Raw genomic sequence first — 13,469 nt, 5'->3', positions numbered from 1 at the left:
AAAATACACTCATGTAAGGCAAACAAGTATAAAAAATAAATGATAGAATAAAATCAGTATTCAGTTGTTAGGAGTAGTGAACATTTCACTAGAAATCCTAGAAATATTTTATGGTACCTGCTCCCCAGCCTTCCTTCACCACTAGGCTCTCTCGAAGGAAACCTGCCTCATTCCCTTCTCCCGTATGCTAAGTGCACACTGCAAAGTGGCCGGGTAACCAATGAGCGCGAAAGGGCTGGCCTGCAGCAGAGGTGGCCCATTCTAGGCAGAACATCAATTTTGGTGGTCTCATTTGAAGAGAAGCCAAGCCTATTTGGTTCTCTTCTTGAGGAATTTGAACTAAAAGAAAAAGAAACACAGTCACCTGTGATTTTGGGCACTTAAGGTGAAGGTTCATCTAGACTTTGGGCTGCAAGGGCCATTTCAGAGCCATATGTTAGGAGGAAATTGAGACTCAGAGAAGCTGGCTGGGAGAGAGAGATCAAGAGTAGCTATGCAGAAAGGAAACAGGATGCCATGCGACAGAAAGACAAAATGGGGAAGTGGCTGGCACTCAGGATTACCTCAGTTCCCACTGACTCTGCAGCCTGGTTGTTTAGTCTGTCCTGGATTATTTTGAGACATCCTTATGTCTTTAGGATAACCTCATTTGTATTTAGAATAAGTTACTTTTCCTTCTAACCAAGAGAACACAGACTCTTAGTCATCAACTATATGCTCCGTACATCAAACACAGCCTGATTTCATCATTAACACAATCCTATTACTCAAGTACTTCCCTAAGAAAATAAAGTTTCAGAGAAAATAACCAATTCACCCAAAGTTGAATGGCTGTCAAATAAAAGATCTCACATTTGAACCAAAGAATGTCCAAGTCCAGGGCTAGTAATTTTCATGTTATTCTGGAGGAAAAGAATATAAGCACTATGGGAAATAATTTTTAAAAAGACAAATTTTGATTAGAATATATAGCTAAAGCTTCATTAGGAGAGGAAGGACTTGAGCAGACCTTAAGATGAGTAGAATTGAGAAGCATACAGAATATTTTGCACTAGCGATAGAATGCTATTCCAAATAGAAGTAAAACATGACCAAAACCATACTGAGGACAATGAGAACATCATACAAGACTGAGGAGAAACAAAGAAGTTTGGCATCCATGAGAACAGGCTTAATTTTGGAGGATGGTATTAAATCAAGTTAGTTAACTCTTGTCAAACCTGAATTCTTTTTTTTAAAAATATTTTTTTATTATATTATGTTAGTCACTATACAGTAAAATCTGAATTGTTGACCTTGTATATTTAAAACTGCTAAATCCTTGCTAAATATTTTTTTTAACCTTTGGTAGAATGTGTAAGTGGCCTTAATTCTGTAGTTAGAGTTAGAACTCTAGAGTTAGAACTCTAGGCAAGGGTACTATTTTAGAAGGAAACAAAGACTACCCCCAATACTTTTGTATCTCTTCCCTATGATCATCCCCCACCTGCTGCAAAAATAGAAATCTTCCTGACTCTAGGGAAACTACATTTCCAACTTTGGAATAGCTGATATCATAACTATAAAAGCAAATGCCAAGCAACAAAACAGAGCATCATAGGGGAAGGGAGGGGAAAATAAGACAAAATCAGAGAAGGAGGCAAAGCATAAGAGATTCTTAACTTTGGGAAACTAAGTTGCTGGAGGGGAGCAGGACAGGAGGATGGGGTAACTGGGTGATGTGCATTAAGGGGGGCACGTGATGGAATGAGCACTGGGTGTTATACGCAACTGATGAATAATTGAACTCTACTTCTGAAGCTAATGATACACTGTAAGTTAATTCATTGAATTTAAATAAAGTAAAATTTTAAAAATTAAAAAAAATTAAGAATAAATGAATGAATGAATAGATAAATAATAAATAAATAGATAAATGGAAATGCCATGACTTGCCCAGTGGTCACAAGATAGATTCAGCTACTACACTCAAGTACAGATAAAGTAGTTTACCCATAAATAACATTTTTAAATTATTTTATTAAAAAATAAATTTTGAAGAAAGCAAAAAATGTGAAACTCTAAAAGTCACATAGGAGAAACTATACCCACAGTAACCAAATCCTCTGGGGAGAAATCATGGTATATTATCAATCTTTTAAAAATCCCTTGCTTTTCCAATAGCTTCTAATTCCTTGCCATCCATTCATCATTAACTACTGCATTCTGGCTCATCTACTCTCTCCGAATGTAACAGAATGTATTCTTTTGCTAGAGATGCCATAACAAAATACCACAGACCTGTGGCTTCAACAACAGAAACTCATTTTCTCACAATTCTAGAGTCCAGACTTCCAAGATCAATGAGTCAGCAGGGTTGATTTCTTCTGGGGTTTCTCTTTGGCTCGTAGATAGCTATTTCCTCACTGTGTCTTCACATAGTCTATGGTCTTTATTCTGTGTGCTCACATCCCTGGTGTCTCTTTTTGTGAGTCTAAATTTCCTCTTCCGATAAGCACACCAGTCATGCTGGATTACTGCCCATCCTAATGGACTCATTTTAACTTAATCACTTCTCTAGAGTCCCTATCTCCAAATACAGTCACATTCTGAGGTACTGAGTGTTAGGCCTTCAACATATGAAGTCTGAGGAGATACAATTCAGCCCATAACACTGTGGCTTCCTGAGCAATAAATCCAAAGTTCCTTCTCGGTCTTCACCATCCTCAAACTCTGGGGCATTTCATCCTGTTGCTCACTTCTTACTCAAAATTTTCCTTCCTTTCCTGGCGGAAAACACTGTAGTAGGATCTCTCCTCTTTGTGCCTCTTCACATGCTAATTTTCTCTAATTGAGAGTAATTTCCATGCCCTTTTTACTTCTATTCCCAGTTGAACATCACTCCTTTGGAATGCCCTCCTTGACCACCCTCCTCAGCTTATAAACACCTTCTATTCTCTGACCATAGCAATAATAATAATAACGACAAAACAGCAAAAGGAAAAGAAGAAGCTAACATTTATTGACTAGTTTCTGTGTGGCTGGCACTGGTCAAAGTGCTTCACATGTATTAATTTTTTACAACCACCCAGGAAACCCTATTACTATTCCCATGGTATAGAGAATAATACTGAAGCATAGAGAGGTAGGCTGTAGTACATAATACTTCTAATAATGTTTTTAAAAATCATCCATATATACAACAAAGCTTCTCTTGTGAGGGTTATTTTAATAATGGTGACAAAGAGATTTATTGTCTATGTTAATTTGATAGAGCTCAAGCCATTCTTCTCCTTCCTTGCACTAATTTGTACATCAGCTACGGGGCAGTGACATACAGGGAGAGATTCTTCATCTGAGGGGGAAATGATCACCTTGAGCCTATCCCAAAGGTTCAAATCCAACATAGACCTATGCAGGGTAGGTCTAGTTATTAAGTAATCAATAATGCTGTTTCCTTAGTTAAGTAAAGTTAAAAATATTTTTTTCCTCTGTGTAGTCCCTTGGATAATGTTTAATAGTAATAGTATACAGCTGAGGATAAGTTTGCTTAGCTTTTGTTTTTTTGTTTAAGCTGTCCTTCCACAGAGGTCTAGCACACAGGGTAATTGCCTTAATAATGCAAATCATCTATAATTTAAATTCTCTTAGTTATTCTCAATCCAAGTACTTCATTCTCCTGCATATAAATCTTACATGAAAACACCAGAGGAAGAAAGGGTCATAGACGTTTGAATTAGAAATGCCCATAATCTGTTTTCATTGCTAACTATGATACCTTGGTCAACTTATTTCACCTATGGAAAGGGGGATAACATTGCCCATCTGATGGGACTGTTATGAAGAACCTCTCTCTCTCTCTCTCTCTCTCTCTCTCTCTCTCACACACACACACACACACACACACACACACACACAAATTGCCCAAGCTAGTGACCAACACAAAGTAAGCAAGCAATAGATATTAAGGACCTTCTGAAACTTGGTTACTTAATAATTGCAGGACAGGGGAGCCTGGGTGGCTCAGTGGGTTAGGCATCAGATTCTTGGTTTCAACTCAGGTCATGATCTCAGGGTCCTGGGATGGAGCCCTGTGTCTGGCTCCTGGCTCAGTCAGGACTCTGCTTATCTCCCTCTTTCTGCCCCTACCCCCATTTGCACACACTCTTTCTCTGTAAAATGAAATAAATAAATCTTTTTAAAAATAATTGCAGAAGCAGCAGCTCTCTAGCCTGTCATCACCTGATAGTGTACATCTTGAAGAATGTGACTGCATTGATATTATCATTGCGGGTATTTTTTTCTTGCTCAACATTTTCTTAGTTTACCCATATAAGCAAATCTAATGGGGCCAAGTTTTTGTTTTCTTCTGAATTTCCCTGAAATAGTTCTTGTTTTCTTCTGAAATGCTGAGGATTTTCTGACACTTTATGATAACTATTTGCTAGATCATAAAGTAATATTTCATATAGAAAATGCTGAGGGTTATAAAAAGAAGAAATATTCTCTCTTCATTCTCTCACAGAATAACTCTACGTATATAGAGAAATTATACTGGGACTCCTGTGGGCATATTGGATTACTGAGCGGTTGCTAATTTGTCAATATGTGGCCTTACAGTCTATTTCACCTGTATCTCAAAACTCTATATCACCTGAATTTCTTCATCTATTTATTTCCTTTCTACAATGTATTGGTTTTCATTTTTACAAAAGGGATTTTATTTTGTCATATTTACAGTCACAGAGTATTTGCAAAGCCTTAACATTAATTTAAAGCCCTAAAGCAGATAAGGCCTGGGAGGCAGCATTGTTGTGTAAAGGTGAAAATTTCATCAACAACCTTGCACATATTTCCATATGCATGACTCTGTTAGCCACAAAGTACCGTGAAAGTAACCAGATTTGAGCCAGCGTGAGAAGATAGAATAAATTTAAGTAGATGTCAAGGAAATCTAATTCTTTTGAAAAAATATTTCCATCAAGAACATAAAACACAGATAGAAGTTTATGGACCAACCAACAGATGTTTCCAGACAAAAAGCAATCCCTTAGGCAATTATTAGACTTTTAGTCCTTTTAGGGAATGCAGTTCAATGTCAATATTTGCAACAATGCGCTGAATATTCCCTTCCTTATCCCTGATTCTAATGATACATTCTGTATAGTTCCATTACCTGTACATATGGCAAATTTACTTTTGTACATAAAATTCCATGAAAAGAGACTGCCTGGGTGGTACAGTCGATTAAGCATCCAACTCTTGGTTTCAGCTGGGTCATGATCTCAGGGTCTTGAGATCAAGCCCCATGTTGGGCTCTACGCTCAGAGGGGAGCCTGCTTGCTTGAGCACTCTGTCTCTCCCTCTCCATCTGCCCCTTGCCCTGCTTGAGTGTTCTCTCTCTCTCTCTCTCTCAAATCAATCAATCAACCAATCTTTTTTTAAAAATTCCACAAAAAGATGCATAATATACAATTTAAAATCACTGCCATTTGTCTCATCTTTCTTTTACAAGTAAAATAATTTAATACTGATTATGCTCAACTGGTCAGATTTTTATACTATGTAGTTAGTGGATATCTGAAGCTATATAAACATTGTTATTAACAATTGTGATCAAGTAAGAAGTGTAGCATTCTAATGTTCTCTTACTTGGATTCTTTAGGGTGGACTGATATTTAAGGCATTTTGTTCATTTGCACCTTTTTGGAATCCTTAAGAAAACTTGTATACTCCCATGATTCATGTAAAGAAGTTATCATAGTGGATTATCAAAGTGATTTTTTTAATTCTTGTTGTCGGCCTTAAAATGGTAACTGCAAACCAACAAGAGCTACTTGAGTAAGTGTTCATGTCATGCTGGGTGATTTCTTGTATTCTTTCTAATGCTAGCAATGATCTTGCAAAGAAAATATGAATTACAGCCTATTTAACAAGTGAGAAACTGAGGATGGGAAAAGGAAATGACTTGATGAAGGTGATTCAACTAAGAAATGGCAAAACAGGAATATTGAGCCCATTCTGAGTATACATTCCATTTACCCCATGGCATAACTTTTGTAAAATGTATCTTAATTAATAATTAAAATCATTTTATATCCCAGCAGCATCCCTCTCCCCCCATTTACCTCTAAATGTCATCTGGCATAATTTTCAGTTTAAATAAATTTACATTTTATACATTTCCAAAATTTTACAAAAATCTCATTAGGAAATTGAAAACACTTTGCTATGTTGCAAACATGACTAAAATTTCTGACTTAAAGAAATTAATATTTTTAAGAATTTAGTCACTTTCAATTCAGAAACCATCATTTGGATTGTGGATATTTTCTGATTTATTAATAAAACAATTGATAAAACAATTTTATTCATGCTATGCTTTGCACATAGAATATATTCATAAATAAGAGGTAATATATTAATAAGTAATTATTGATAAATTAAACAAATTATATACATTATTTTAATTTTTGAAGTTATAACTGATATACTTTCTTCTCTGATTTTTTACTTATTTAGTTTTATTCAGATATCTCTACTCGAAACTAAAATCTTTCAAATTATGCTCTATGCTTCTCCTTCTAGAGTCTTTTGTGGTGAAAATATTATCATTTTTATGGTTTGTGAGGTGCCTAAAATGAGCTTTAGAAAGTTCAGCCTGGTCCCTGACCTTTGAGAGTTTACAATAGAAGACAACATGAGTCACGTTTTATTCACTTACATGTATCACTGAAATATGTAATCAAGAGATCATTTATCTTGGCACCTCAACTATCTGAAACAGAATTGACAAGTGAGAGTTAAAAAAAGAAAAAGAAAGAAAGAAAAGAAAAGAAAGAAAAAGAAAAAGGAAAGCAGAGAATAAAAGGAAACAAAACAAAAAGTCCTTAGACTGTATCATCTCTTAGGAGGCTACAATTGGTGCTACAACCCTTTGGCTATGCTCCTGGTCACCTCAGACCTCAGAGTCAATTCAATTTTACAGTAGACATAATTCTAAGTAGCTTGCCTCATCCCCCTCACTGTTCCATTTCCCTCTCTCTTCCCCCACATATTCTTTTGGGATCTTTTAGTTTTACCTCCCTGGCTATCGTGGCAGCTGCCATGCTTCTGTGTAAGCTCAGGTCTTTGTTCTGTTTCTCCTGACCATGGTAAACACCTTTTCAGTAGCTCCAGTCTCATTCTCCTCTCAAGTATCCTTCACCAAGGTGGTCCTGCTATAAAGCTAATGAAATCATATCCAAACCTTCTGTCTTAAATCTTGGAAGGATTCCCAAATACTGCAGAATTGCATAAAAGCTCCTTAGCATGGCGTACAAGGCTCTTCATTCACTGACCCTACTACCTAGAGACCAAGTGAAGGAGAGCAACTAAAGGCTGAGAGCACCTGTTAGACATGTTCAGAAGGTATTGCCCAGAGAGGCGATGGCCTCTGGCTTGCACAGAGGTCTAATGTGGCAAGTGACCTTCAGAGACTCCTCAATGTCTAGTATTCACAGACCTTTGAGAAGGTGAAGAGTCAACAAGATTAGGTTAAACTATTCTTTTTGACCTAGTATAATTCTTCAATGGGTTGAATTGAATTGATTAAATGGTTTTTTTTTTTTTTAGTTTCAGAGCATAAACTTTTTTCTATTAAGTGCAATTCATGAGATTTTTTTTCAGTCTCCAAAATCCAATAACTTCCATTGCTTTAGTAGAAAAGATATTGCATATGAGTATTTTGAAAATTGTATTTTAACACCTGAAACTAATATATTGTTGAATTTTGTTAAGCTTGTATTGAAAATTTATTAGAAGGACTTTAAAATATTTTATTACACAAGTTTTAATATAGATAATTTTCAAAATGACAGCAAAGAACATTTAAAGGCTCAGAAACAATTTGAGTCATGGTTTAAGCAAATAAAGTCATTTGGTAATATCATGGTAATAATCTTGGTAATCATCAAATTGTTCTATTTTTCTACAAAATAAAAATGCAGCATCATTCTATTTTTATTGTTTATTTATTTAAATATATATATATATGCAAAAAAAGACAGGAATCTGAAAGTATATTCTCCATTATTCTAGGATATGATCCTCATTTGATTTTTGGCTTATTTTGTCATATTTCTAAGGTAGATAATTTAGGTTAACTATATATTTTTCATGAACTACAAAATAGGTGAAAAATAAGATACATAGCAACCCCATCTTCGTCCAAGTCACATATAAGGCGGCCTGAGATTACTCAATGGCCTGAGGGTAAATTTATACTTTAGGGATTGACAAAGGAATTAGTAATGACTTAAATTTTGTGAAAATTCTGCTTAAGGGTCAAATAAAAGTCAGATTCTCTTTTTGAGGTGGGCAGCAGGCGGAGGGACTCAATAGCTTTCCACTGGAGTTTTCTCTCTGACTTCTCCTTCACTTTGGCCCAAGATGCACTCTGCACCACCCTTACAGTATAACTGTAACTAATACAATACAAGACAATCACCACATTAGTCACAGAAAAGACATTATATAAAATATATATAAAAAGATATATATATTAAGGAAGGCACTTGTTGTGATGAGCACTGGGTGTTGTATGTAAGTGATGAATCACTAAATTCTATTCCTGGAACTAATCTTACACTACATGTTAACTAACTGGAATTTAAATAAAAATTTGAAACAAGCAAACAAACAAACAGACATATATAAAATCACAAGAAACACGTCCCTAGGAGATAGTAGAAACATCTAGACTTCCTTGTCAGGATACTTCAACCACAAGGGTCAGAATAACAGACTAAAAGTGGTTCAATAGTAGAGGTTTACTGTCACATAAAAGAAGTCTGGTAGGAGATTTCAGGGAAAGTTGAGCAATTTCAAAGAATCCATCAGAGACCCAGTCTTGCTCTCTCTTTTTTCTCCCCTGACCCTGGAATATCTACAATGTTTGTTTTCACGGTTGGGCAATTGATGTTGTGCTTCTAACTACAACCATCATGTTTACACATGACAATATCCAAAGGGAAGAAAGAATGGCTCTCTCTCTTCTCTCTCTCCCCTGCCCATCCCCACCTCTCTCAAGTCAGTAGGGTGCATGGCCTAAAATTAAGGCCAAATATTATGTGCTGTCTTAACATCTGGAGAAACTAGGAGGGCCTCCTATGGCTAAAAGTTCCCTCTCCATACTGTTCCCGTGAATAACGTCCTGTAACTAAACAATCCTTCCTATCAAGGTGACCAGTGAAATTCCTGATTATCCTTAAGTTACAAGTTTCGGTTCCCTGACAGCCAACCAAACTATTCAAACAATCCAATCACATCTTCCCACAGGAACCAGGGAGCACCCCACTATCTTAAAACTATAAAGTTTGTCATCCATGGCCCTTGGTTGTCCACTCTGTTTTCCCAAGTGCAATCCCCACGTGGCCTGCATGGCACGGTGTCCTCCCCCGCCCCGGGCTATGAATCTATGTAACTAATAAAGTGCCGTCAATCTCATTTGTCCAGTATCAGGCATCATGTGTTCAGCCATCCCCATAACTCCACGATGGGACTCCCACACTCCCTCACCAAAGAAATGAATTGAGGGTAACTGAAATAATCAAGGAAGGAAATCTTTCCCTGAATTTCCTCAGAGAAGTTCCCTTAGGTTCCCTCATGTCTCATCCACCAGAAAGAAATCACATGGCCACCCCGACCTAATCACTGACAAAAATGACTAATAATCATGATTGGCCTAGACTAGTCACTCAGGCACCATCCTCTGCAGGCTGCCTAGGGCTGCCCAATGTCAGGACAAAACCGGGGTTCTCTTAGCTGAGAAGAGGCAATGGCTGTTGGGGAGGAAATCACTGTATCATCACAACCATTTTGTCAAAACCCTTAGTCCGCCTTTAGCACAGCTAGCATTGTCTCTTCAAAGAAGAGCAGCGCTAACAGCTCTGCTGCTAAATATGGAACATCTGGTGCTTTTTATTCTGCCTGCCGCTCTAGCAGGTGCAGTAATAGGTCAAAGGCTGATAACGGGTGCAAGGGGATACAAAAGGGGATAGGCAGTAACAATCGCTTTGCTTGCATTCAATCCTTCGAATCTCTATGTGCAAAAGATATTATCCACATCCCACTGATGGAGAGTCAAAGCTCTGCGCATTAAGTTCACGCACATCACATACTAAGTGGTGGGTTTTGTGAGTCCTCCTAACCACAAAGCTCAAGCTCTCTTGTCAGTGCGCAGTTCTGCCTGGCTGAAATAGGACCCCCAGAGTCACAGGAGACTGCTAAGGCTGAGAGAATAAGCTGCTGACACCAGAGAATTTGCTGTATGGGTATGAGAGCTGAGTAAATGAGGCCCTGGGGGTTTCTCCAGGATGAAGGAAATAAGAACCCACAGGAACAAGGCAAGTCTTCCTCCACAAATGCATCAGATTTCCAGTCAGCTCTCAGTCATCCGGGGGCTGATTAAAAGCCTGAGGATTCAAGTAACCTCTGCTTCCTTTCCTACCTGAGTCCTACATTTTGGTCATTCTCCTAAATAGAAGGGAAGCAAATAAAAATATGCTATTCATCAGTCACCTTTGCAGTTAATTAATAGATTTGATCAACCTCCCTGGGGGAGAAGGCTTAGTGTAAGGGCTCTGAGGATGTCTACGGATTCTAAATAATAACTTTTTGTGGACAGATGTACTGTGTTTATTCCAATTCAACAATCTTCTAGATCTTTTGTTCTAGTATTTCTAAACATTCCTGTTCAGAGCTTTTATCTGAATCTATTTCATAATGTCATTAGCAAGGTAAATGAGAAAGTAAAGGAAGAGTAAGCACATGTGTATAATCAAACTACAACTAACCTATATATTATTACAGGGAGAGAGAGAGAGGGAGAGGGAAAGAGACAGAAAGAAATCTGAGTGTTGTAGGCTGAATAATGGCCCCCCAAAATACCCAACTCCTAATCCCCAGAACATGTGAATGTTACTTTATACAGCTAAAGAGGCTTTGCAGATATGATTTAAAAAGAAGATCTTGAGATGGGAGAGATTATCCAGGTAAACCAGATGTAGTCACAGTGTCCAGAGAGGGAGGCAAAAGGAGACTTGACCACAGACAAAGGAAAGGCGAGGTGATGAGGGAAGCAGAGACTGGAATAATATGCTTTCAAGATGGAGAAGGAGGTCACAAACCAAGGAATACAGGCAGCCACTAGAAGCTGAAAAGGACAAAGAAATGAATTCTCCTCCTGGAACCTCCATCGAGCCCTGCCCACACGCTGACTTCAGTTCAGTGAAACTGATTTCAGACTTGAGGCCTCCAGAACGCCACCAAGTTTGTGGGAATTTGTAAGGGCAGCCATAGAAACTAATGAACTGTGTTTCACTGTGTATTCACTTTTAAATAATACTTTCCAAAAAAATACAAAAAGAAATAGGCTTGAGACAAATAAATGGATTTTGAGTATCAGGTCCTCCAGTTATTACCTGGGTGAACTTGGAGAGTTTACCAATTTAAGAGGAAAATTATTAAACCTCTCTGGAGCTCTTTGCACATCCTCAAAAGGGGTAATAATGAGTACTGTATTAGAGTTTTTCAGAAAAACAGAATCTACAGGATGTATATATACAGAAAGAGGGAAAGATTTAGTTTAAGGAACTGGCCCACACAATTGGAGCGGCTTGACAAGTCCAAAATCAGCAGGGTAGGTTGGCAGACTGGAGACTCGGGGAAGACTTGGAGTTCAAGTCCAAAGACAGTTTGTGAGCAGAAATACCCCTTCCCCTGGAGAGGTCATTCTTTTCCTATTAAAGCCTTTAACTGATTGGATGAGGCCCACCCACATTATCTGCTTTACTCAAAATCTACTGATTTAAATATTAATCTAATCTAAAAATACCTCTATGGAAACATCTAGAATAATATTTAACCAAACACCTGGGCACTGCAGCCTAGCCAAGTTGACATACATTTAACCATCACAAGCGTGTTATGAAATTATTATGAAAGTAAATGAGAGAATATATGTAAAATATAAAGCAAGATAAAAACATAAACTATTAATATTACTGCTTGTGAAGCGGTAACATGATATACTACAAGGGGCATGAGTTTTGGAATCAGACAACTCTGAATTTAAACGTGAACTTGATCATTCTCTGCACTTGTGATTTTGTTGACCTTAAACTCTCTGACTATCAGCTTCTCCATTTATAAAATATGATTAATAAAACATAGTCATTAGGGTATCTGAAAGTTAAATAAAACATTAATTCAAATTACATAATGAAAAAATGTACTGTGCTAGGTGGAAATATATGTGAATGCTCCTACCATCTCTCTTTTTCTTCCATCCTCCACCCTCCTGCCCCTTGCAGCCTTCACTATAGCTGGCAGGTCTGTGGTTTCCATTGTTGCTCTGCCCATCTGATAGGACCTGAGGAAAAGGTGAGCAAGAGGTGGGCAAGGTCTAGCCATTTACCACTGAGTGTTTTCACTTAAAGCACAACCTTCTGGAAAAATTCTACTTTAATAAACACTCATTTCATGAAGTGATTCCCATAGCCTGACCAATGACCCCCACTAGCAAGGATGTGCTGATCTGGTTTCAACAAATTCTATTAAGAAAAAAATGTTGTGGACAGATGGATTCCCAAGACTGCGTATGCTGAAGTCAGCCAGTTTGGCAATTACGTTGTAATTTTCAATCCATATTTATACTTTCTACTGTAACTGTGTCCAGCAAGATCTCAGTGGAGTTTAAGAGCAGGCGAAGTGGAAAGAACACTGGCTCTGGGGTCATTCTGAGCCTGATTTGGATCCATGCTTAGCCACTTTTGAACTCTGTGACCCTGAGCAAGGTTCCAGGGCTTGATTTCTTCCTTTTTAACTGGAGATAGTAATCATGCTACTGTTCCAAATGGCCACAAGCATTAGAAATAATCACTGTAAGGGATGTAGAACATTAAAAAAAAAATAAAAGTTTTGACAATATATTGCTGTCATTATAGGGGGTTTTCTAGAGTCTGGAAAGGACTGTAAGAGATGGGTTTGAGTGTAAAGGATATCAGAAATCTCAGTGAACTATAGAATATAGAATAAAATGTTGAGCTCAGCGACAGCCAGAATGAAAATGAAATGCAATATCTCTCCTGCTGAGAGATACTCATCTCACTTAAAACCACAATTAATAAAGCATTTGTGAGACTTTTCTCAAGGTTGTTATGATACAAAACCCCTGATATCTAAAGAACAGAAAGAAAGTTTCAGTAGTTTCTGGCTTTTCCAAGACGGCTAGGAAAGGACTTCCCTCTGCCTCCATGGAATCTATGCGATGGGGGAGAAACAGACCTGGACTGGGATTGAAGACTTTCCATTTAAGCTCTGCCAGCAAGTTCCTGCGGGGTAGGATAATTTCCCAAGACAGGGAGTAAAAAAAGACAAGCTGAATCACTTTTCCAAGGAGACAGGTATTAGAATTAGTTTGACAATAAATGGCCCAAAGTAGTATTGTG

Source organism: Ailuropoda melanoleuca, chromosome 2 (genome assembly GCF_002007445.2).
Source record: "Ailuropoda melanoleuca isolate Jingjing chromosome 2, ASM200744v2, whole genome shotgun sequence".
Lineage (NCBI taxonomy): Eukaryota > Metazoa > Chordata > Mammalia > Carnivora > Ursidae > Ailuropoda > Ailuropoda melanoleuca.
Note: the sequence above shows the minus strand (reverse complement) of the source record.